This window comes from Scyliorhinus torazame, chromosome 14, assembly GCF_047496885.1.
Source record: "Scyliorhinus torazame isolate Kashiwa2021f chromosome 14, sScyTor2.1, whole genome shotgun sequence".
NCBI lineage: Eukaryota > Metazoa > Chordata > Chondrichthyes > Carcharhiniformes > Scyliorhinidae > Scyliorhinus > Scyliorhinus torazame.
Window position 1 is genome coordinate 109,837,830 of NC_092720.1, and position 25,809 is coordinate 109,863,638.

The 25,809-nt window shown below is 47.1% G+C and overlaps 1 long non-coding RNA gene across 1 annotated transcript; it reads left to right on the forward strand.

The window, feature by feature from the left end:
• The first annotated feature begins 369 nt into the window (after positions 1 to 369).
• LOC140389956 (uncharacterized) lies at positions 370 to 22,014 on the forward strand. The gene is made up of 2 exons (XR_011934515.1): positions 370 to 552; positions 20,014 to 22,014. It is a non-coding gene; the product is annotated as an uncharacterized lncRNA (long non-coding RNA).
• The last annotated feature ends 3,795 nt before the right edge of the window (positions 22,015 to 25,809 follow it).

The window sequence follows — 25,809 nt, forward strand, 5'->3', positions numbered from 1 at the left end:
CGATTGGTCTCTTCATCCGCCCCCTCCCCCCCTTTGGCTTTTCCCATTGCCCATCCCCTGCTGTCCATCATTCTTCCCCCTCCTCCTCAGTCTGGACTCGCTACAGTGATTGTAACAAAGTGCCGGCTACAATGGATCAGCCTCTGGCATCCATCCCCGCTGCTGGATCAGCTCCTCTCGCTCTATGCCCCCTGTCTAGAGGCACTCGGTTTATGGATCTGCTCCTTGTTGGGGATTCTCCCGGGTGGGGGGGGGAGGGGGTTTATCTCCCGGTTGGTCGGGGGAAAGTTGTAACTTTGTAGTGACGTCATTGCGATAGTCATCCGCAATCGCGGAAGGTAAAAAAGAGAGAAATGCAGTGCGTGACATTGCCTCAGAAACATTGTTACAACACAGAGCAAAACCCTTTCTTTCTCTAACCGCAACCCACGATGGATTGCCAAGACGTTCTGTGTGGCCTTGCAGCATTTGTTCCCTTTCCAGATTGAGGGAAAATAAGCATTTCCTTCATTTCGTGATTTGACCCAGTGGTTTTCTTTAAGTGTCGAGAAAGTAAGTTTACCCGTGATGGTAACTTGTAATCGCAAAATAATTAATAATAATCTTTATTGTCACAAGTAGGCTTACATTAAATCTGCAATTAAGTTACTGTGAAAAGCCCCTTTGAAACCATGTTATTATTTGTGCGTTATAAAAAAGTTTCAGGTTTGATTACAGTGGGGGGTTTTCCTGCACAAAGCTCATCAAACACAATTGAGATTGCTTTCAACTCGTTCTTCGTTGCATTCAAGCAGGGCGATGGTGCCGGTTGGGGAATGGCCCCCGCTACAATGAATATGAATCTCTAAGTTTCTCACAAATCTCTAGCTTTGACAAGACTCGAAACGTCAGCTCCCTTCTCTCTCCACGGATGCTGTCGGACCTGCTCAGATTGTCCAGAATGTTCTGTTTTTGTCTCTCTCTGCCTAATACTCCATTGTTTGCGTAAAATTAACATCTTCTATTGACGTTTTGTGTCGATGTTTATAAAACAAAACGTTTCGCCTGTTAACAGTCAGGCTTTGTCGTCCTTGCATTATTTTGCCAAAGGAAGCACATAACGTTAACAAAATCAGTCGATCTGGAGAGGACATTAATCAGGCAGCTGCCGAATATTTTCCATTTGAAACGAATTAAGTCATATTATGTAATTCGTGGGCCAAATGTTTTTTTTAAAACAAGTAACAACCCTTTGTTTTGGGTAACAAGGCAATGCACAATTACCTGAAGACACGATGAAAGTGAAATAAACAATGAAGGCAGTCATGGAATTATAAATTGATCATTGATGCTTTGATAATGCAGCATTTTAGATTACAGAAGGTACGAATTGGTGGTTTTTCTCTCTGATCAGTACATCCACTGTCACGTTATTCGTTGAGCGAATCAATGGAAGCGCTTGCGATATCTTGTCTGTTTCCTGCCCTGCTGCGCATACGTATGCAGGGCGATGTTTCTCTGCCCTCCAGGGGATCCTTGCCGGCTGCTCACTTATTCCGAGGCTGCAGACTGGCCCATTCCCTCAAATTCGGGAACGGCTCGGAGAATGACTTACGTTGGCGCAGGTATTGTCCAAAGGCGCTTGGAGGGGGGTCCCGATTTTGTAGCGAACAAGCCGAAAATTCCCGACGACACCCAGTTAACTGTATCCAGCAGGTACGGTGTGACAAGGCATTGTGCAGTGTGTCACTTGCCTGGTGACACTGTTTCAAGAGAGCTGTTTACTAAACATTTTTTTAAAACCCACTCGACGCTATTTCAGCCAGTCACCTCGTCGCCAATACGTTTTTGTTTACAGTTCAAGAAATACGACAAGGGTTTCACAATGAACGCAATTTAACATTCCAAATTCCAAGACGTTGTGAATCATTAACAATCATGTTAGTTGAACATGATACCGAGAAATGAGCGGAAGGGGGTTTAAATCAATAAGCAGACCAGCACAACACTTGGACCTTCCTGATCAGAAGTTGAATAGTCGGGAACTTACTCTTCCGCCACGTGAATCGGATTATGAGCAATGCTGCACCTCCACCACCACCACCTCTGCTGCCCTCCAACTGTTTCTGCAGAGGTGCCCCACTGTCGGGGCTGCGAAGGCACTTCCTTGTATCCGTCCCCTTGGCCGCTCAATCGATCGGAACCAAATCGTCCATGCGATTGCTCTGGTGTGCCATTCACAGAGAAGCAAATGCAATAGGAATGGCTAAGGGAAGAGCATTAAAATGTTGCGTTAGGATTGCCGAGCAATCGGGTTAAATGTCAGGTGAGGTGCACAAACATCTAAAGAACAGGTGTTTCATTTGGTTGTTTTGGCCGCACACCCAGAGAAGAAAACGGAACCGACAGGAGACGCAAATTGGTATTGGAAATAGAACAATTCATTTTATCCTGGACACATTTAAAACATCTTGGTAGCACGGGGATATAAGTTTCGCAATACGGCGGCGATGTCATTACACTTCAGACAGTGATACGGCTGACCTTTAATTTACAGTGTTAAAACCCTTAGCATAACCAGCAGAGCGGTTTTTCAGAATAATGTTGTAAAGAGCCTCCAGCACACAGACATCAATCAAATTTACAGCTCCAATCACTGTAAGGGGGGAAAACACAATCAGTCCATCGGAAATTACTTCTGAGACCAACATCAAATGCAATTGGGATCAAAGTTGCTGAATTGTTTTTTAATCCAATTCCCTTGGCATCAATCATGGTATCTTAAATGAATGCAATTTGCGAGAGTGTGCTATTTCTTGTTACCACCTATCCATTACCCATGCGACCTATCCCGTCTATCACCACCACCCCTCCACACCCCACCTTATCTCGTAAATTAATCCAGATGAACGGTACATCATTTCTCCCTCAGTGTACGCGAACAGGCGCCGGGCTGGCGACTAGGGGATTTTCACAGTAACTTCATCGCACTGTCAGCCTACTTGTGACAATAATAAAAAATATTATTATTACTGTTTACTTTCATTTAATTGACAATGCACTAGAGCAGTTTCATCATTTTGGCTATATATGGGTTAATATATTTCTCCCTCACTACGAAACTTTCATTTAGTTAACCGTCGTGTCCATGCGATCTGCATGCCCTGATGTCTCCAGCTAAAGGTTGAATTTGAAAGACACATTGAAATTCGGAACGGTCCCCCGCCATTCAGTCTCTCGAGTCGAGGAACTTCCTCCATTCATTTGGATCGTGGCTGAATTGTACGTCAACCCAATGGATCCATTTCCATCGACACTCCCCTTCAAAAACAGTCCAGGGCATTCTTCAAAATTCCAATTGTCACAGCATTTTGGGAGAGTTCAAGATTTCTCCGAGCTTTTGTGTAAAAAAAATGCTTCCTGGTTTTACTTCTTTAAATGATTTGTCTCTAATGTTAAGATTCTACCCTCTTCTTCTCCATTCCCCATCAGAGGAAATTGCTTCTGTGTACCCACTCGATAGAATCCCTTAATCATGTTAAACACCACGATCAGGTCACCTTCGACCTCCCATACTCAAGGGAATCAAGTCAAGTTTATGAAACATGCCCTCATAATTTAACCCTTTAAAACTCGGTTTTAATTCTGATAAGTGCCTTCCAGGGTCAATGTACTCTTCCCGAGGTCAGTGCGGTATTCCAGCTGGTATGTTGTGCTTTCCATTCTATCATCAAGTCGGAATTCTGAAATGTCCTATTGTATTCAAGGTTTGATATTAGGAAAACTTGCTGACTTTCTTGGGCTTCGGAAGGGTTAATTTCACTTTAGTCCTCTTCCCAGCAATGGCCGAGATATTGAATTTGACAACACCATCACAGAGATGGTTGCCGGGTACAATTAAGGTGACTGATCACTGATTCCATAAATAATTGGAGGTGCCCATCATATTGTCCCTGGTGGTCTTGTTCGAAGAAGTAGTTTGGTTAATTGATTCTGACAGGCTCCATTGCTGGCCGGGCACGATTCAGCCTTTGGCTCGGCAGTCACTGGGTGGAATTCGCTCATGGAAGGATTGCGAGAGGACACCCTTCTTGAAAGGTGGGAAATGTTGGATTTCTCTGATTTAGGGAGTATCAGCCTCAACTGTGACATGTGCCTCTCTATTGAAACGTATGGGAAGCAGCAATGCATTGAAACCATGAACCACAACAGGACAAAGTTAGTCCTCAGACGTGGGGAGCGGTGGGAGATGCTCTACTTCGCTTCTTTGACATGAAGTCAGATTCGACCAGGATTGGGTTAATGGAGCATCACCTACTTAAAATCTATTCAAATGCAACCTTCTCTGTAAGCTGAACTGTAGTTCTAATTGATTAGGCTCGGTGTTTGCACATTCCAGCTGTATGGGTTTATTTTACGTGTTGGGTTGTACACTTTGTGCCGTGGCCCCAGTGCTTGTTCCAGCGCCAGCGTTCGTTGAGCTGCTGCCTTAAGCCCTATAAAGCTCCCCCCATGAGGCTTCTGAACAGAGGACCCTGGACGTGCTTTGATATCACAATTACAACACGAATTCCCCGTATTTTAAGGATCCAGGTTTGAATCTGACCTCGCTGAAGGGTAACCCTGGGAATGCTATTACCTGAAGGCGAAAAATGGAGACAGGAAATGACCCATTATTCTGTTTTGGTTGCTGTCCTTAATTTGGCCAGCTTCCCAGGAAGGCATCTACATGAAGCCCCGGTTGTCCCCCATCATTCACATGAATCCTCTCCGTGCACCGATGGTTGAAACAGCGGCAACAACAAAAATGGACGAGGGATTCCCGGCGATCTATCAGCTTGTGGAGATGGTCTGAACACAGGGAACTGCTCGCTTTCCGACGGCCCGGTACAATGACATTTCCCCCGACTCAGCAACACATCTCATTGAACCCCCACGTGGTTACGAGACTCAGTCAACACACAAGATAATGACAATCTGTCATCTCAATAGCTGACAAAATCTGTTACATCTCAAGAAATGAGAAGCGATAGAATCGCACAGTGGCACAGGTTTTAACCCTCAGAATGCTAGCAGGTTGCCAGGACATTCTTGCTCTTTTTGTAAAGCTTTCAGCTTCGTGCCCTTGCGACATCCAAACAAGCACTAATATCGCACTGTCCTTCACCGGGGGCCACTGATGCTGTGTTTATGTAACTATCCTAACATCGAGAGCCTGTGAGTTCACATTCTACCACGGTAATTTAAAAAATCACTCGTTTATTTCAGAAAGAAATCTTGAAATAAAAGTGACGATGAAAATGGTCTGCTCTACTGTAAACCCCCAGACTGTCCTGACAAATGATTCAGTAATGTCCTTGATGGAAGGAAATCAATCACATGGCCCATCAGTAACATTTTGTTTATCAATGCATGGGATGTGGACCTCACTGGCTAGGCCATCATTTATTGCCCATCCCTTATTGCCTTTGAGAAGGTGCTGCCTCCTGGAACTGCTGCATGTGGTAGGTATACCCAGGGTGCTGTTACAAAGGGAGTTCCAGGATTTCTGATCCAGTGACAGTGAAGGAATGGTGGATACAGTTCCAAGTCAGGACGGGTGCATAGCTTGCGAGGGGGACTTGCAAATGGTGCTGTTCCCAAGCGTGTGCTGCCTTACTTATTCTTGGTGGTAGAGGTCGGGGTTTTGAAGGTGCTGCCGAAGGAGCCTTGGTGAGTTCCTGCAGTGCACCTTATAGAGATACACACCACTGCTACTGTGCTTCACTGGTGGAACATCCACACTTCCGACCTGACACAGGGAAGGTCATTAAGCAGCTGAAGGTGGCAACATGGTTAGAAACGTAGAACTCCTACACTGCAGAAAGAGGCCATTTGGCCCATCGGGTCTGCAGTGACCCCTCTGAAAGAGCACTCTACCTAGGCCCACTCCCAGCCCCATTCCCATAACCCCACCTAACCTGCACATCTTTGGACTGTTGGAGGAGACTAGAGCACTCGGAGGAAACCCATGCAGACATGGGCAAAAAGTGCAAGCATCACACAGATAGTGACCCAAGGCTGGAATTGAACCAGTGTCCCTGGTGCTGTGAGACAGCAGTGTTAACCATTGTGCCACCATGCCGCCCCTGAGTCTCAGCTGAAGAATAGAGTTCAAAAACAAGACAGACATGCTAACCTTCATAAAAATATTGAATGGGCTCAGCTGGAATATTCTGTTTCAGTTCTGGGAATTACACTTAGGAACAATGTGAAGGCCTTCCGGGGAGGGGGGGGAAGTGGGGGGGGGGGGGTAGATTTACTAGAATGGCATTGTGGATGAGAGACCAGTTGTGTGTAGCCTTAGAGCAGGAAAAGTTAACAGAGGTGTTCAAAATCATGAACGGTTTCAATAGAATAAATAAGGAGAAATTGTTTCCAGAGGCAAAAGAGTTAATTATCCAGAGGATGCAAATGTAATGTCATTGACAAAAGGCCTGAGGGAACATGAGGAAACCTCCTTTTTTCACTCTGCGAGTTGTTGTGACCTGGAATGCCCGGCCTGAAAGGGTAAATGGAATCAGATTCAACAGTATCATGCAAAAGAGAACTGGATAAATGCTTGAAGGGAAATAATTTACAGGGCTATGAGGCTATCAGCTGCTGAGAGCACAGATACTGGGAGATTAGTTGTTAAAATATATGGGGATGACCAAATGATAGCTATGCCCTTTTTATGTTTCCTTGAGCCATAACAATGTAATTATTTGGTAAATTGTTTACAGGCATTTCAAGGAGAAAGAGAGCAAATTGCAAACCATTGGGGAAGAGAGCGAGCTGATATGTTACAGTAGATCTGTCAGTCAGAACTTCGATAATGATGATTGATATCATTGATGCTTGACCAGGTAGAGAAATACATTTGGCAGCTTTTAATCAATTCAGCAGGTCTTCCTGCTCCACTGATGTGGAAATGAATGCTTGAAGATTTCACTGGTGGACTTAAGCTTACATGTGGCATTTGTGTCTCTGGTCCACGTTCAATGCAATTAGCAGTTAGTGAAGCAAAGAATCATTTATAATTTTGTGAACCAGACAGTGATAAATTAAATGTTGAAATCTAGTGAAATGGACTGTTGCCCTTTTTGTTACTGCTTAAATCTTTATACCAGCCTAATTTATGGACGTTAGGATAGAAGTAGATCGAATTTACAGCACAGAAACATGCCTTTCAGCCCAATAGGTCCATGTTGATGTTTGATTCACATGAACTGCCTACCACCTTGCTTCATCGTAAAGGCAAGATCAACCAAGATGGAGTCAACCAAAAGGCAGTGCCAATGGCAGTGCAGCATTCTGTCATGGGAATGTCACTTTAAGAAATGTTTGTCTTCTCAAGTGGCTGCAGTGATGTCATTGTGTGGGTGGAGCTGGGTTCTGCTCTGATTTTTACTTCCGCTTTGAGCTGGAAGCTGTTTTTGGCTCTTGGGTTTTAGTCTCGTTTTCAGTTTGAGAGCTGCATTCAAACCAAGGAGGTGTATTTTGGACTCTCTTTCTGCCTGCTAAAGAATGTTTCCAGATCACTTGATGATTTCAAAGTAATACCTGTTTCTGTAAGGAATGCAAACCTACTGGGCGGGATTCTCTCGGCCCAGGCCGGGCCGGAGTATTGCTGGGCCAGGTGTGAATCGCGCGACGCCCGCCCCAACGCCGGTCAGCCGATTCTCTGGAGAGTGGTGAATTGGCGCCGGCACAGTCGGCATGGCGCAGGTTGGGGACCATTCTATGCCGCCCCCTGGCAATTCTCGGCCCGGGATGGGCCAAGCCGCCACGCAAAGAAACCAAAGTCCCACCGTCACAGTTCACACCTGGTCTTACCCGGCGGGACCTCGGCGTGCATGCATCCGGGTGCGGCCTGGTGGGGGGGGAAAGGGGGGTCCGCGATCGGGGCCTATCGATCGGCGATCCGGCCACTCGGGCTGGGGGCCTCTTTTGTTCCTTACCGGCCCCTGTAGCTCTACGCCATGTTGCGTTGGGGCCGGCAGGGAGAAGGGAGCCACCGCGCATGAGTGGCAATCGCATCGGTCCCACTGCGCATGCGCATGTTGGCGCTGATCACACTGCGCATGTGCAGACCCACGGTGCCCATCTGATGCCGGGATCGGCAGCTGGAGCGGCGTGGGTCGCTCCAGTGCTGCGCTGGGCCCCTGTAGGGGTCAGAATTGCTGCTCCTGAGGCCATGTTGACGCCTTCGAGAAACGCAACAGCGTTTACGACGGCGTCAACACTTAGCCTCAGGATCAGAGAATCCCGCCCACTGTCTTTGTTAAAAAGGATCTTTGACTTATAGATGTTGTTAGGAAAGTTACTAAGGGTTACATATAGAGTATTCTATCCTTGGGGGGGGAGTATCAGTGTTGGTAGTTGATAAGATGTTTACTGTATGTTAATAAAACGTTAACTGGATTCATAGAATAAACATTGTTTTTGTTTAAAAATACTTTAGATCTCTGTTGCATCACATTGTAAAATGGGCACTTGTGCTCCCCATAACCAAAATCTATTAAAAGTTGTGGGTCAGGTGAACTCCATGATATACTTTGGTGTTCTCTAAACCCTGGCCCATAATACTTCCCTCAGTGTAACACTGAAGTTTCATGTAATCACCATATTCTTTTATTCCGTTCTTCCTCATGTACTCATCTCACTTCCCCCAAATACATCTATGCTATTCACCACTCCATGTGGCAACAGGTTCTCATCACTGGGTGACACGGTGGCATAGTGGTTAGCAGTATCCTGGTCTCTGAAGCCAGGCTTGCTAACATGTTTAGACCCGACCTTCACAATGACAGTGCTAAGCATGCCCCTCGAACTTCAAAAAATGGCAAAGTGCGAGAAGATCTCATCAGGAAACCTGTTTGTTTCTCACAGTTCCAGGGACCCAGGTTCAATTCCAATCTTAGGTGGCTGTCCATGTGGAGTTTGCACGTGCTCCCCCGTGTCTGCATGAGTTTCCTCCAGTGCTCTGGTTTCCTCCCACAGTCACAAAGGTGTGCAGGTTAGGTGGATTGGCCATGGCAAATTGCCCATTAGCGGCTAAAGGTTAGGTGGGGTTATGAGGTTACAGGGATAGGGCGGGGGAGTGGGCCTATGTAGGGTGCTCTTTCAGAGGGCCGGTGCAGTCTTGCTAGGCCGAATGGCCTCCTTCTGCACTGTCGGGATTCAATGATTCACTGTGACCTGACGGGAAGAATATTATTTCATGATTGAAGACAAGGAGGACATAAAAGGACTTGTCATTTCCACTATGCAAAGTATAGTGACAGTGATGTTCTGTTCAACCCTAGGCAATGCACATTATAATACATTGTGCATATAAGGTCACACTACAATTAATTGGGTGTAAGGGCATAAATGCAAGACTACATCAAGTCAATTTCCTCCCTTAAACTAATTTTAGCTCCAATCATATCTGCTAAATTATCCCAGATTCTAGTCCCACCCCCATTACAAAAAGAGCCCCAGATTCTCCAACAGTTCCCTCTCCCGACCCCACCCCACCTCAGGAAGATTTCTCTCTTGTTGAATACGTGCAAACATCCACAACCTAGGTAATCCCAGATTGTTATTCCTGCATAGTACCCATCCTCCTTACATCAGTATTTACTTTAACCCAACACACTGGGCAAAATTTTCCGAACAAAATGGCAAAGTGTTGATTCAGACAGAAAACCAGTGGGTTTTTCCCCAGAGAAACAAACAGGTTTCCTGGTGAGATCTTCTCGCACTTTGCCATTTTTTGAAGTTCAGGGGGCAGGCTTAGCACTGTCATTGTGAAAGTCGGGTCTAAACATGTTAGCAAGCCTGGCTTCAGAGATCAGGATACTGTTTTTAAAGGGTGCCCCACACTCAAACTGAAATTGGATATTGGGACCCACTCCCACTGGTGGCATGAGCCCACAAACATTATTTCATCAGTGGTGCTGGTAGCGTGGTTATGCTACAAAATAACTAATGCATAGTGCAGGAAGATTAAGCCCCAAAGGAGGAAGCAGAGATTATTTTCAAGTAAAAGAAAAATGGTCTCCAGGTAGCAGACCAGTTAACCCTGTAGCAGTAATCGTGATGTAAACAGGCACAAGCATCGAGGGTCATAGTGACCTTCAATATCACAGTCATTGCCGTAGAAATGTCGGAAATTGTCAAAACCTCTATTATTTCTGGTAGTATAAATACTGGGGAAACAATATAGATTGGATTAGTTTCAGTGGGTTGAGGTATCTTCTTTAGATTCTATTAATTATACCAGGGCTTTTCAAACTGTAGGTCGCGACCCGTAGGTGTGTCGCGGGCGGATGTCGGGAAGGTCGCGGTGCAATCGGTCATGGCACACCTGATCGCGGGAGAAGCGGCCACCGGCCATGACCGGCTTTTAAATTGAGAATGCCGGCCGCGACCAGCTCTTGGAACAAGGAACTGTTCCGTCCAGAAGAGGCGGCAGAGAGTAGGTCATTTTCACCGGAACATACACTGACATCACGCGCTCTGTACATCTGTGCTTTTGGCGCAAAATCACAGAGGCGAGATTCCTTCATTTTCTAGCTGCCATCAAGCAAGGCAACAAGACTGTGAAGAACTGAAGGTGGATCGTTTTGTTATAAGAAAGAGAGTGTCAGAGACGCAAAGAGGCCAGGATCTCACAACTAAATATGCTGGATAGAGCTGCTAAGGAGAGTCTGCGGCAGGACAAAGCAGTGCTAGTGTTAGCTCTGTACAGAACTCCAGGGCTTCTGGTGAACAGCCAACAAAGAAAAACTTTAAATCGGGAACAAAGCAGTATTAAGATGATTTCTTGAGCTATGGTTTTGTTCATTGTTCCAATGCAAATCAGGATGCAAAGCCCAAGTGTGTTATATGCAGGGAAGTACTGGCATATACGAATTTAAAACCCTCAAAACTTCAAAGGCATTTGAAGACTAAGCATGGCGGGTTCTAGTACAAACCTCTTGATTTTTTTCAAAGAATGCAGTGAGAACTTAAGTTGTCAGCTGAAGACCTTAGCAGAAATGTAACATTGAATGACAAAGCAAGTGAGATCATGAGGGACAAGCAGGCTCACCTGTCGCATTAATGGTAAGCAAAAATGGTGTGTCGCGAAGGCTGGCTGTCGTGGGTCGCGAAGGTCGGCTGGCGTGGGTCGCAAAGGTCGGCTGGCGTGGGTTGGGAAGGTCGACCGGCGTGGGTCACGATGATTGGCCGGCGTTGGTCATGAAGATTGACCGGCATGGTTCACGATGATCAGCCGGCATGGGTCCCAATGGTCAGCCGGTTGTTAAAAGAAGATCACGGGAAGAAAAGTTTGAAAAAAATTAACTATACAAACCATTAATCTGTAATCCGTTGGTGGAAACAATATTAAAAAACTTGCCTATGTGAAGGTTGGATATGGGCAAAGTGATATGGGCAAAGGTTGGATATGGGCAAACTCCTCATAATTACTCAGAGTCCAAGATCAAAGTTTTCTGCTTTACCTCTTGCCAAATGTAAAGCATGTCATTTCACAGGTGCTGATCTTCACCTTCAGGCCGAGGGCAGAATTTAACCCAGGTAAAGGGTGTCTTGTCTGCAGGCTGGAGGGCCAGCAAAGCCCTGCAATGCCTCCTTTGGGGCAAGTCTGTCATACTAAGTGCCAGTTTGAGTGGCCAGCAGGGACCTTTCATCGGACCAAGGATCTCAGGGGTGAAAATCATGCCAGCCTGGAGCTGCTGGCCAACCAGAGCCCAGCAGCTCCTCATTGCCATCAGCACCATTGAGGGAGTGGTGGTAGCTGCTGCCAATGCAAGCTCAGGAAAAGCAAGGGACCAAGGTTACAGGTGAGTGAATGTGGAATGGGGATTGGGAGTGGTGGTCACTGGCTAGGGTGGGAGGGAGAAGGTGGTGGGGGGGGGGGGGGGGGTCAGAAGAAAGCCAGAAAGATGACTTTCAGTGGGCTCCCCCTTTCTTGATGCCACCCCCTTTCCAGGATTCCTGTATGTTGACTACATTATCCGCTCATGGCGGAATACCAACAACTAAATGGCGAGGCCTTGAAGTGGGCACTAATTGCCTTGGGGCGGGGGGGAGGCTTCACTAACCTCCACCCCTCACCTTCACAGAGAACCATTTAAGAGCAGATGTTTTTGAAATGGAAGAAAGTAAGAAAAAGTAGTGTGACTGATTGACTTACCCTACACAATAACAGCCATTAACATTTTACTTTTCCCAATAATCGAATACCCTGCTGTTATAACACACACAAGTCTTACTGGGATGGGCCAATTAGCCTCCCCATGAGCCTCCTGGAATACGATCTTCCCCCATGAGAGGCAGGGGCCTATCAATAGAGTAATGGACTCTAACATAAAAGACGGTCTAGATAGGAACCGAGCTAGAGTAGCCCTGCTGGGACCTGAAAGTTATGTGTATATAGTTTGCTTCAACAATAAACAATTTTCTTCACATTCTCGAACCAGACTCCTTTGTGACAACTAAACCTGCCATATGGAAATGGAGGTTGTGAGACAGAGTCAAAGAGCTCCTGCAATTTCCCCCAAGTCAAGGCCATAACCCACCCATGGGAAATGCCGCGAATGTAAAAGTGATAGTTTTTGGGTGGATTCTCCGGTCCGCCAGCTGCGGTTTCCTGCCGGCAGCATGATTCTCTGTTCCCTCCACCTATAATAATAATAATCTTTATTGTCATTGTCATGATATCCACATCAGCATATCATGGTGCAATCACACACACACTGATGGACAGGTAGTTGGACCAACCACCACACACACAACATCGCAGCCAATCACCAGTGAGAGCACACGCTCTATAAAACAGGGAACACCACAGTTCCCGCTCATTCTACCAGGAGATAGCTCAGAGCACAGAGCTCACAGCGTGCCACTCAGACATAGACCATGTGCTGAGTGCCTCACCAAGATAGTGATAGGGCTGGGTCCACAGGTTAGCTGGTGAAGCACGAACCTCAACCAGCAGTTAGTAGTTGTTATTGTTTAAGACAATAAAACAGAGTTGTACCATCTACAGCCGTGTTGGATCATTTGTGCATCGGAACACCCAACACGACATGATACCAGTAGTGGAAGCTAGCCAGCGACTGTGAGCCCTACCTGCACCCTTTCAGAAATCCGCCATCCTGCTCCATGAAAACATCAGCCCGCCGCAGCCGCTCCGAATCGCTGGAAATCTTGGCGTCAACTGGAAGCTGTTTAAACAGCGCTTCCAGCTCTTCCTAGAAGCCACAGACAGGGAGAATGCATCGGACACCAGGAAGATCGCCCTCCTCCTCTCCACGGCAGGGCAACACGCCATCCACATCGACAACTCCCTGGCATTCGCAGAAGGCGAGGACAAAACAAAATACAAGACAGTGCTTCTGAAGTTCGAGGACCACTTCAGCGTGGAAGTCAATGAGAGCTTCAAGAGGTACCTATTCCAGCAGCGCCTGCAGGGTAAGGATGAGCCTTTTCAATCTTACTTGACACACCTCCGTATCCTCGCACAGTCCTGCGGCTATGAGGCCACCTCCGACTCCATGATACGGGATCAGATAGTTTTTGAGGTTATCTCGGGCACCCTACGCCAGCAGCTCCTCAAAATTAAGCGCCTCACCCTAGCAACTGCCATCGAGACCTGCGTCCTCCACGAGAACGGGACCAGCCGGTACTCCAAATCTAGGCAGCCGAAACGACACGGCAGGGGTCCTACGAGGTGGAGCGGGTCCAGTCGATCGAGTTCCTCCCGGCCTGCGGCCCGGACGAGGGTGGCCATTTCATGCGCTTTCCGAGGCCTCCCGCGCTTGTACGCACCAAAAGAGGGGACGTTGATGCAGAGGGACGTGATGCGCAGGCGCGCTCTACGCAGGACCGCACCGCACATGTGCGGTGGCGCAACGAACGCCATAACCTCACGACATGCGGCAACTGTGGCCCCGCCCACTTAAAGTGGCAATGTCTGGCCAAAGCGCGACATTGCCTCCGCTGTGGCAGGGTGGGCCACTACGCTGCCTGCTGTCGAGCAGCTCAACCTGCCAACTCTCAACAATTCCGCCAGCCTCGCAGGGACATGCGGGCCATTCTGCCCCCATACACTGAGTCATATCCTGACAACATGCAGACCAGTGATACCGAAGACAGGGAACCCTTCCGCGTTGCGGTAACCCACAAGAACCGGATGTCCCCAAGTAGGACCCACCAGCCGCTGCCAGTGCACAGCATTGATCCGGGCGATGAGTGGTGTGCCACCCTAATGGTCAACCGATCACAGATCACATTTCGTTAGGACACTGGTGCCTCCGCCAATCTCCTCGCATGGTCAGCCTTCCAGACCTTGAAGGTTAAACCACCGATTCTACCATCCCACTGTCAGCTGGTTGACTACAATGGAAACGTCATCCCGGCCACGGGGTCCTGCCAGCTCGAGGTTACACACAACTCACATAAAGCCACATTATCATTTGAAATCGTAGGATCCTCGAAGGACTCTCTGTTAGGCGCACAGGCGTGCAAGGTCCTCCATCTCGTTCAGCGAGTACACACTCTGTCTCCAGAAGGCACGTCCGACTTCCCGGATGCAGACTTTAGGGTGCAGCTCCACTCACTCCTCGCGCACAACCAGGAGGTTTTCGAGGGCATGTGCACACTGCCCTACACGTACAGAATACAGCTCAAACCGGACGCCACCCCGGTCATTCACGCACCTCGTAGAGTCCCAGCACCACTCAAGGACTGCCTCAAGCAGCAGCTGCAGGACCTGCAGGACCAAGGAGTGCTTTCCTGGGTCACGGAGCCAACGCCATGGGTCAGCTCCATGATGTGTGTCAAGAAGCCCTCCGGCGAGCTCCGGATCGGTATCGACCCAAAAGATTTGAATAATAACATTATGAGGGAACACTACCCCATATCCAAACGAGAAGAAATCATGAGCGAAATGGCTCGGGCAAAAATATTCACCAAGCTTGATGCCTCAAAGGGTTTTTGGCAGATTCAACTGGATCAGTCCAGCAGGAAGCTATGCACTTTCAACACTCCAATTGGCAGATACTGCTACAATAGGATGCCGTTCGGCATCATCTCGGCCTCTGAAGTGTTCCATCGCATCATGGAACAGATGATGGAGGGCATCGAAGGGGTATGCGTCTATGTAGACGACGTTATCATCTGGTCCACCACACCACAGGAGAACATCAGTCGTCTCTAGCGTGTCTTTGCACAGATACGAGATCAGGGCCTACGCCTCAACCGAGCCAAGTGCTCTTTTGGCGAGACTGAGCTAAAGTTTTTGGGGGACCACATCTCCCGGTCAGGGGTGCAGCCGGATGCCGACAAAGTGGCAGCCATCGCAGCCATGCAGCAGCCGGCAGACAAGAAGGCAGTGCTGCGCTTTCTCGGGATGGTCAACTTCCTGGGGAAGTTTATTCCTAACCTTGCCTCGCACACGACAGCTCTTCACCACCTGGTCAAAAAGACAACGGAATTCCAGTGGCTGCCCGCACACCAGAGTGAATGAGAGGAGCTCAAGGTCAAGCTCACCACCGCCCCGGTACTGGCGTTTTTCGATACTACACGGGAAACAAAGATCTCAACTGACGCCAGCCAGTCCGGCATTGGGGCGGTACTCCTGCAACGGGACGATACCGTATCATGGGCCCCGGTCGCCTCTGCATCGCGGGCCATGACCCCCACAGAACAGCGCTATGCGCAGATTGAAAAGGAGTGCCTAGGCTTGTTGACCGGCATCGACAAATTTCACGATTATGTGTATGGTCTTCTGCAGTTCACTGTGGAGACCGACCATCCCCCCCTGGTCGGCATCATTCAGAAGGACCTCAGCGATATGACCCCTCGCCTCCAGCGCATTCTGCTCAAGCTCCGGAGGCACGACTTCCAACTTGTCCACACCCGGGGAAGGACCTCATCATCGCAGATGCTCTGTCCAGGGCGGTTAACACACCGCCCGAATCGGAGGGGTTCGTTTGTCAGGTCGACGCACAAGTAGCCTTCACATCGGCCAATCTGCCGGCCACTGACGCACGTCTGGCCCACATTCGCCGTGAAACTGCGGCTGACCCCCTTCTACAGCGTGTATTGCGCCACATGACGGAAGGGTGGCTCAAGGGGCAATGCACACAATTCTACAATGTCCGGGACGACCTGGCCATCATTGATGGTGTCCTCTTGAAGTTGGACCGGATTGTGATCCCACACAGCATGCACCGGCTTGTCCTCGAACAACTGCACGAAGGCCACCTCGGAGTTGAAAAGTGCAGGCGGAGGGCCAGAGAGGCTGTGTACTGGCCAGGCATCAGCGATGACATCGCCAACATGGTGCTCAACTGCTCCACCTGCCAAAGGTTTCAGCCGGCGCAACCCCCTGAGACCCTTCAGCCCCATGAGTTGGTCACGTCCCCCTGGGCGAAGGTGGACGTGGACCTCTTTCATGCACTCGGCAGGGACTACATCATTCTGATTGACTATTTCTCAAATTATCTGGAGGTCCTACGCCTGCACGACATGACATCATCAGCTGTCATCCGGGCATGCAAAGAAACCTTTGCTCGCCATGGAATTCCGCTCACCGTCATGTCTGACAACGGGCCTTGCTTTGCGAGCCAAGAATGGTCTTCCTTTGCCACTTCATACAACTTCACGCACGTGACGTCCAGTCCCTTGCATCCCCAGTCAAATGGCATGGCAGAAAAGGCCGTCCACATTGTGAAGCGGCTCCTCAGCAAGGCTGCTGATGCCGGATCTGACTTCTGTTTAGCCCTGCTGGCCTATCGCTCGGCCCCACTGTCCACGGGCGAATCGCCAGCCCAGCTGTTGATGGGTCACACCCTCAGGACCACTGTGCTGTCCATTCATGTTCCTGACCTCGACCATGCTCCAGTATGGCGAAGGATGCAACAACAGCGTTCTCAGCAGAAGGTGGCACACGATGCTCGGGCAACTGATCTTCCTGCCCTGGCGCCTGGAGACAACGTCCGCATACACCTATCGGAGGGTGGCTGGTCGGCAACCGCCGTGGTTCTCTGCCGCGTGGCTCCCCGCTCTTTCCTGGTTCGCATGCCTGATGGTTCCATTCGCCGACGTAATCGGCGGGCCCTTTGTCTGGTTCCGAGCTCGCTACAAGATCATGCACTGGTGCCACGCCCTCCTGTTGTCCCTGATGTCGACTTTGTTAAGCTTCCTGCCACTCTGCCTATTCCTCTCTCGCCTGTGGCCAGGCCCATTACTCAGCCGGTGGATCCTGACCCACCCTTGAGGCGGTCAACCCAAAGTCATCGCCCACCTGATAGAGTTGACATATGAGCCTGTTAGCACATTGGACTCACTGAATTGTTTTTCAGTACTGTTAACGTGCTTCTTTCTTGTTGTTCCAGAAGTTCTCTCTCGTCGTTTGCTGATTGCATTTGTTCTGTTATTGGTACAACCTCGTTGCTCTGTTGCACCTGACACCTTCCTCTGTATATAGTTTAGCCTCATGTACATGTTGTAAATATTGCACACACATATTCAGATGCACTCAGTACACACTTCTATTTATTAGCATGTAGGCACATATCCTTGTGAAAAGGGGGATGTCATGATATCCAGATCAGCATATCATGGTGCAATCACACACACACTGATGGACAAGCAGTTGGACCAACCAACACACACATAACATCGCAGCCAATCACCAGTGAGAGCACACGCACTATAAAACAGGGAACACCACAGTTCCCGCTCATTCTACCAGGAGATAGCTCAGAGCACAGAGCTCACAGCGTGCCACTCAGACATAGACCATGTGCTGAGTGTCTCACCAAGACAGTGATAGGGCTGGGTCCACAGGTTAGCTGGTGAAGCACGAACCTCAACCAGCAGTTAGTAGTTGTTATTGTTTAAGACAATAAAACAGAGTTGTACCATCTACAGCCGCGTTGGATCATTTGTGCATCGAAACACCCAACCGACAGTCACAAGTAGGCTTACATTAACACTGTAATGAATTTACTGTGAAAATCCCCGGGTCACCACATCCCGGCGCCTGTTTTGGCACACAGAGGGAGAATTCAGAATATCCATTTCACCTAACAGCACATCTTTCGGGACTTGTGGCAGGAAACCGGAGCACCTGGAGGAAATCCAAGCAGACATAGGGAGAACATGCAGACTCCACACAGACAGTGAGCCAAGCCGGAATTGAACCTGGGACCTTGGAGCTGTGAAGCAACAGTGCTACCCACTGTGCGGGATTTCCCATTGTGACCACCCCACATCGTCTGGAAACCCTCGGGTGGGGTTGCGCTGCCAGTGCAATGGAGAATCCCGCCGGCAGAGAACCCAGCCCTATATTCTTTCATAGGTTTCACTGGCAAGGTTAGCATTTATTACCCATCCCTAATTGACCTGGAGAAGGTGTTGGTGAGCCACCTGTTTGAACCGTTGGAGTCCATGTAGTGTGGGTACATACACAGTGCTCTTCGGAAGGGAGTTCCAGGATTTTCATCCAGCAACATTGAAGAAACGGCTATGTTCCGAGTCAGGATGGTATGTGACTTGGGGAAGAACATGCAGGTGGTGGTATATGAACAGCTGTCCCCGAGACAAATTTTGCATGGAAGCCATGTTGGTTGAAGTGACGGCAACCTGTTTTTCGCTTTGGGCTTTGGAGCTTCACACACACATATGTTTAAATTGAGTACAGGAAGGCGTAACATTTTGGATCTAATATAGAATTCCCCACTTCCTGTTTTCTGGACAGGAGGAGGATAAGGAAATTGATAAAGCTAATTTGGAGGAATTGGTGCACTGAAGTGATTAAATGGGTTAATTCATAATTTATATATGATATTTGACAATGTAAAATGCTTGTGATTTAACTGCACGTACACATCTATGTCTGATGGAGCTAATTTGATATAGAGGGGTAGAATTTCAGCACAATTGGCAATCTAGGCACAAACTGTGGCCAAAATTGGGCTTTTTCTGAAAATAATTTCTCGAGTTTTTTGTCGCTGTGCGCAAAATATACCATAAACATTTTAAAAGAAATACATTTTGTTTCACAAAGTATTCCTTGGTTAATGTAAAAGTGGTAACTGGGTGCAGTTTGATTACATTAGCTGATTAAACAATTGGCTTATCACAAGAAGCATTTTGCAATCACAATGCCAAACCACCGACCAGTAACCAGATTTTAAATGATTGAAAATTACTTAAAAAAAATATACAGGGGCGGCATGTGATGCAGTGGTTAGCACTGGGACTGCGACACTGAGGGCCCGGGTTCAAATCCCGGTCATGGGTCACTGTCCGTGTGGAGTTTGCACATTCTCTCCATGTTTGCGTGGGTTTCACCCCCACAACCCAAAGATGTGTAGGTTAGGTGGATTGGCCACGCTAAATTGCCCCTTAATTGGAAAAAAAAATTGGGTACTTTAAATTTAAAAAAAATACAGAGCCATTTGCTAGCTATTACTGGTATACAGTAGTCAGTTCCTGAGTAAATTTTGAAAAATATGTTCAATGACATTTGAAACAAGTCTATAAATGTCTGGAAACAAGCATATTTGTGGAACTTCCCAATGGTGTTTAATTCATCCTGAGGGTTTGGCCAATATTCTGGGTGTGGGTGCTGGCTAGCATAATGTTGTTTGACTAGTGTAAAAGTATTGAAGAAACTTAATTGTGCTGAACATATCCTGCAGTTAAAATGCCACAATCATTTGCATGGGTTAGATCAATTATGTAAACTGGAGAACAACTGCATGGGTACTCTCCCTCAAATTGTATGGTGAAGACAGATTATTTGCATGAAAATATTTATTTTATATTTTTTATGTTGATTCAAGCTTTGGCATATAATTTGTTGTGTTTATGCGTGTCCTATGTATCTGCTTATGTGATACATATCTATGTTTTCATATTTCTTCTGTTTTGTCTGTGTAGAGTTGCTCATGTCTGGTACTACAACTATGTTGGGTTGATAATCAGTTCTGTCTTTTCTTGCAGGCAATTTTGAAAACCTGACAGTTTCCTGACTTGAATGAGTGATAATGCTTACTGATATCAGTTGAGGATATTTGCTTATCTTAACACCTAACCTTCCAGACGTATTTATTTTGTGCAGTCGGGACAAGCCAATTTCTCAGAAAGCAACATGGGACATCTGAAGCTGTCTTTCAGCTGGAGCCAGATGTATGAATATAGATTCAACTCCCTTGGAACACAAGAGGAGCCAAGTATTCGATAATCAATTCAAAATGTATTCACATGAGCCTCAATGATTTTTGTATTTGTAGTACAAAGATTCCTAGGACGTTAAGTGAGATTGATTTCAATTTGTCACAAATGCATAACTCTCATTTCCTCCAGATGTTCCTCACATGGATAATTAAGGGACAGTAAGCTGTTAAAATGCTCTAGGCATATTTATTTTTTACATTTTGAAATTATCCTTCAGAATATATCTGCTTGTCCTCCATCAACATTTATAGTGGTGCACTTTGTTGGCTGTTCACAGTTGACAATTACATTAAATTCAGAATTGCTAATTGTGATAATGTTGGGTTATGGCTAATACTGATCAAACAAAACACAGAAATAAAAAAAAATTGGGTTGAACATATTTTCCTACTTTTAATTCTAGCCCTTTAGAAATAAATCCTGGAGCTTGATTTGCTAATTTATGGCCTTGCTAACCGGTGGCACAACCTTTAGTGATTGGCATATTTGTGGGCCTCCTGGCGTGAAGAAGATAGAAGGTGATGGGTGTGGGGGGAGAGTGGGCCCTGTAAAATTGAGCACCATCTCAGCAGCCCCAGTTCTGGTGCCTACTTGTGCCTGACCCCTAAGCGGCCAATTGATGGCCACTTAAGTGCCCCTTCCTGCCACTCACAGGATTTTACCTGTGGCCGGGCAAGGGCACAGGGAATGCTCTTCTTTGGGCCCCCTGTGCCCATCAGAGGCGTCCCCCGTAAGGCATTCCATCAAGCCCCAACCCCTGTGTTTCCCTGCCTCCCCCCCATCACCTGCCCTGTCAACACCAGCCCTCAAACTCCCCCCCCCCCCCCCGTCAGAGCCAGATAGTGAGGTAAGTCTGGGGTCCAGCTTTAAACCCTCCTGATGGAGGTCTTTAAAATTCTGAAAGGGGTTGATGGGGTACATACAAATAGAATGTTACCTCTGGTAAGGAAAAGCATAACTGGAGACCATCAATATAAGTTAGTCACACTAAAACCCAATAGGGAATTATGAAGCTTCTTTACCCAAAGGATGTTGAGAATGTGGAACTCGCTATCCCAGTGAATGGTTGAAGTAAATTGTTTAAATACATTTAAGGGAAACTAGACAAGCATGTGAGGTCACAAAAGTCAGAGAATTGTTCCAGCACAAAAGGGAGCCATTTGACCCTTCATATCTTCACCAGCTCTCCAAATGAGCAATTCAGTTAGTGCCATTCCCCTGCTACTCCCTGTAACCCTACACATTATTTCTGCCCAATTAACAATCAAATTCCCTTTTGTCATGTGAGAGTACCTTTAAGAAATGGATGTTTATAAATGGGTGTGTATATAAGAATCTGTAGTGAGAGTACCTTTAAGAAATGGGTGTCTATTACTGCAGTGATGTCAGAGAGTGGGTGGAGCTGGGCTGTCTGTCAGAATTTTACCTTCGTTTTAGGCTGTTTGTTGCAGGGTGTGTTTTAGTTTCGTTTTCAGAGTGGATAGCTGCAGTCACAGCCAGAAGGTCTATTAGAGTCTCTCTTTGTAATCTCAAGACTGTAAATCGACCCCGGTGATTTAAAACTAATAACAGTAGTGAGTTTAACCTGATGTGCTTCTGGTAAAAGGTGTTTTAAATCTTATGGATGTTAAAATGAAAGCTTAAAGGATTACTTAGTGTTGTATTCTTTGGGGGTTGTATTTGAATTAATGGTTGCTAAGATGTTCACTGTATGTTTTAAAAAGGTTAACTTGAGTTCATAGAATAAACATGGTTTTGCTTTAAAAATTACTTTTCCATTTCTGCTGTACCACACCTGTAGAGTGGGCTGTGTGCTCCCCATACCACAATCTATTAAAAGTTGTGGGTCAGGTGAACTCCATGATACACTTCGGGGTTCTCTAAACCCTGGCCCATAACACTTTTCAATTGAACCTGCCTCCAACACAGTGCATTCCAGATCCTAACCACCCTGCTGCGTGAAGAAGCTTTCTCTCATGTCACTGTTGCCTTACATCTGTGCCCTCTTATTCTCAATCATTGATGAACGGAAACAATTTCTTTTTATCTATTCTGCCTCGTCACTCATGATTTGGAATGCCTCTTTCAAATCTCCTTTCAGCCTTCTCTTCTCCAAGGAGAACAGTCCCAGCTTCTCCAATGTATGTTTGTAACTAGACATTCTCATCCATAGAACTATTCTCGTGACTCTTTTCTGCACTCTCGCCAGTGCCTTCACATCCTTCCTAAAGTGCGGTACCTCGAGCTGGACACAATACTCCAGCTGAGACTGAAGGGAGAAGGGAAAAGAGGCATTATTTATATGTGGAAAGACAGGGGACACTCGAGCGGAGCATAAATACCAGGATAGACCGGTTGGGGCAAATAGTCTGTTCCTGTGTGTATACCCTGTGTGCTGTGAAAGCTCCATGGTCGATAAAACTCTTTACTTTGGCTGTACTTGCAGAAAGGCCGCTTAGCTGAGGCATCAGAGACCCCCGTAAAACTTGCTGAAGTCAATGTCTTTGAGAGAAAAATGAAATTCAAATCCTTTCTAAGCAATTGACGAACATTTTGCAAGTACTTGATTGTAATAGAAAAATAGCAGGGAATAGTTGGAAGTAAACATTGTACTGCAAAATCCTTGGACCTTGAGCTTTAATACTGACAAGCGTGCTATTTTCCTTCAAAGAGTTTTAGTGCTACATGTAACCCAAACAATTAGACAGCTGTTTCTATTTGGTCATTTGTCCTGTCAATAAATGTTTTCTGATCATCTTAAAATTCAAGTGGAAGTACACATGAATGTCAGACTAGTGGAGAGCTGAAATATGATGATGTAAGCAATATAGTTTGTTATATCTAGATCTTACATTTACATTTTAATTTATATAAATGTCTATAATCAGCGATGACCTCAAAATCCATGTAGTATGGGATATTCCTGAGCTTCCAAAAACCTACAACTTTTTTAAAAAAAGTATTTTATTACAAACATGTATCAAAATAGGTTACAGCAAATAAACACCCCGGGAAACATACTTCCCAGCAGTCAATTATACAGTCTGTGCAACTTTTTCCCTTTTTTCACATCCCCCCCCCACTCCACCCCCCCGCCCCCCCCCCCCCCACTCCACCCCCCCCACCCCCCCGCCCCCCAGCAATGAATAGCTCCGCAAACACGATCACCAACATCCCCCACCTTTTCTCAAACCCCCCTCTAGAGCCCCTTGACTCATACTTCGTCTTCTCCAACCACAGGAAATCGTACAGGTCACACAACCAAGCCGCTACCCTCGGTGGTGATGTCAACCGCCACTCCAGTAAAATTCACCGCCTTGTAATGAGAGAGGCAAAGGCCACAACATCGGCCTTCCTCCTCTCCATAAGCACCGACTTCTCTGAAACCCCAAATATCGCCACCAAAGGGTCCGGGTCCATTCCCTGCTCCACTATCCTGTCTAAGACCGCGAACACTCCCGCCCAGAATCTTTCAATCTTTCATAACCCCAAAACATGTGCTCATCATTCGCTGGCCCCCGCCCACACCTCTCACACTCATCTGCTACCCCCGGAATAACCCACTCATTTTCGCCGGAGTCATATGCACACCACCTTAAGCTGTATCAGGCTCATCCTTGCACAGGAGGAGGTCCCGTTTACCTACGCAGTGCCGCACTCCATACTCCCCAATTGATCTCACCTCCCAACTCCGCTTCTCATTTCTCCTTGATCTTCACCATGTGTTCGCCTCCCTGCTCCCCCAGCCACTTGTATATATCCCCAATTCTTCCCTCCCCTTCCACATCCGGAAGCAGCAAGTAGGTATTCAGGGAGCTCCAGCAGGGTGTATCCTGGCAACCTAGGGAACTCCCTCCAGACATTTTGTGCAAAGTCCCTAACCTGCAGATACCTCAACTCACTCCCCCTCGGCAAACCATTCCTCCAAATACAGATCCTTCACCTTGAACAGCCCCACTTCCCTCCACCTCCTGTATACACTATCCACCCCCTCTGGCTCAAAGCCATGATTCTCACACAGCGGCGTTAACACCGACATCCCTTCCACCCTAAAATGCCTCCTCAGCTGATTCCAAATCTTCACCGTGGACTGCACCACCGAGCTCCCTGAATACCTACTTGATGCCATTGGCAATGCTGCCATCACCATAGCCTCAAACCCCTTATAAGATTCCTCCTCCATCCTAACCCACTCTACTCCTTCACCTTCCCACCACCACCGCACCATATTCACATTCGCCACCCAGTAATAATGAAGCGGGTTCGGCAACGTCAACCACCCCTGCTGCCTCTGTTGCAGTGTCCTCCCCACCCTCGGCACCTTCCCCGCCCATACATAGTCCGAGATGATTCTGTCCACTTTCCGAAAAAAGGTCTTTGGTATAAAGATCGGGAGAGCCTGAAAAATAAACAAGAGCCTCAACAGAATTTTCATTTTCACCACTTGGACCCTCCCCGACAACGTCAAGTGCAGTGTTTCCCACCTCCTAAGATCCTCCCTGGCTTCCTCCACCAGCTTCATTATGTTCCACTTATGGAGCCCCGTCCATTCCCTTGTTACCTGAATCCCCAAATACCTTAACCTATCCCTCGCTACCGTAAATGGCACCCCCACTAAAGTAGCCCGCTGTCCCAGCTCATTCACCAGGAAAATCTCGCTTTTCCCTACATTCAGTTTGTACCTCATTAAATATCAGGCAAAAAGAGCTCTTTCCTGTGCAATCGAGCAGGAGCTGCCCTGTGTGCGACCACCCAAACCATGTCTGCCACCGGAAGTCCGCTACAACCTTATTATATACTTGCCAATTATGTTTGGTCTCCCTTTTCCAGACTGATACTAAATTGCTTCTTTTAGAGTTCTAGCAGACAGTCTAGTGATGACAGGTATGGTGACCTGGATGTTAAGCATTTATAAATATGCTCTGGGAAATAGTTGTTAAAGATAGGTGTGTATTGTTACAGGAAAATTTGGAAAAAGGTTATATTACAAGGGTAGATTTAGGTTTGGGCTTGGTTTCTTGCTTAGACTAACACTGCACGACCAGCAAGTACCGAAACAAGAAGTCTGGGGATCCATGGAACTAGATCCTCAGGCCTCATTGGCATACTCAGCTTGAGCTGCTCTGGCTCCCAGATCGTACAAGCAAAGATTTCAATATTGGGCCTCCAATCGCTGGCAGTGGCCCTTAGCTGGGTTCAGGAAGAAAAGGGGATTTGATTACAAACTCCCTGTGGAGTTGTGAGAAGCATTTCTACTCCTCCAGCTCCACAGGAAAGTATTTTTAAAATTATTTTTTAAAAACTTACCTGAAACATGTGGCCATGGTTCCACTGAAGAATGCTTAAGGGGCCATGTCCAATGCCTGCCTTAATCATTGCCCATTTATCTCTGTTGGGGGTATTTCAGGAGTGCAGCTTTGAACAAGAGAGTTGGATGAGTGAGGGAATTTTAATCTCTTTCTAAGAATCTAATTTTGTTTGTATTGTTATGGACACCTGGTCAGATCTCAACACTGGCTAAGAGACTGAACCAGAGCCCTAACTTTTTAAAGTTTTAAGACG